The sequence below is a fragment of the Cebus imitator genome, unplaced genomic scaffold (genome assembly GCF_001604975.1).
Source record: "Cebus imitator isolate Cc_AM_T3 unplaced genomic scaffold, Cebus_imitator-1.0 Scaffold101, whole genome shotgun sequence".
NCBI classification, from domain to species: domain Eukaryota; kingdom Metazoa; phylum Chordata; class Mammalia; order Primates; family Cebidae; genus Cebus; species Cebus imitator.
This window is the reverse complement of record NW_016107416.1, coordinates 365934-366963: the sequence shown is the minus strand read 5'-3', so window position 1 is coordinate 366963 and position 1030 is coordinate 365934.

The window sequence follows — 1030 nt, the reverse complement described above, 5'->3', positions numbered from 1 at the left end:
AACTGCTGGAGTGACAGAGAACCATTTCCATTTTTCCATTCACACTAAATTTCAACATAGTTGTTACCAGGCATCATCATTAGTTCCCATGTTGCATTTGAGAGGTGCAAAATAAAGGAAAAACAGATAAAAACCATTTGGTCAGACAAAATGGCAAATTCCCATCATAGTTCTGTTCCAGTTATCATTCCTTGCAATTTCTTACCACATCCCCACTAAAATTACAAAACTTTTATGTTTAGCTAAAAATAAAGGATAACAGCATCTATAGCTCTGGAAGCGGTTGTCTCCCATAAACGATTTTTTTAAACGGTGACTATTTTTCCTTTAATTTTAGCTTTGGAAAGAATAGCAGAATCAGCACCTGAGGCAACAGTAACCAAACCAGGCAGGATCTGGTTACAATGACCTATCACCGACACATCTTCAGTTAAAGTTCTCAAAGCTTGATCTGACATTGCAATCACCTGGGAACTTGTTAAAAATGCAAATTATTGGATGTGAGGGTGATCTGGCTGCGACATCTGTCACCCCACTGATCGCCAGGGTTGATTTGGCTGATCTGGCTGGCTAGACAGCTGCCCCCTTCCTTCCTCACGGCTCAAAGTGTGCCCCTCCCCACGCTGCGTGGTATGTCGAAGAGGACAACAATCCCCAATAGAGGAGGACCAGTCTTCCATCAAGGGTATACAAGTAGCTGCACTCCAGTGAGAAGCTCCAAACAAGCTCTCAAAAATGCAAACTGGTTGGGTGCGGTGGCTCAAGCCAGTAATCCCAGCACTTTGGGAGGTTGAGGCAGGGAGATCACTAAGTCAAGAGATGGAGACCATCCTGGCCACGATGGTGAAACCCAGACTCTACTAAAAATACAAAAATTAGCTAGGCACGGTGGTGAGCGTCTGTAATCCCAGCTACTAGGGAGACTGAGGCAAGAGAATTGCTTGAACCTGGGAGGGGGAGGTTGCAGTGAGCTGGGATCATGCCACTGCACTCCAGCCTGGTGACAAAGCTAGACTTCGTCTCAAAAAAA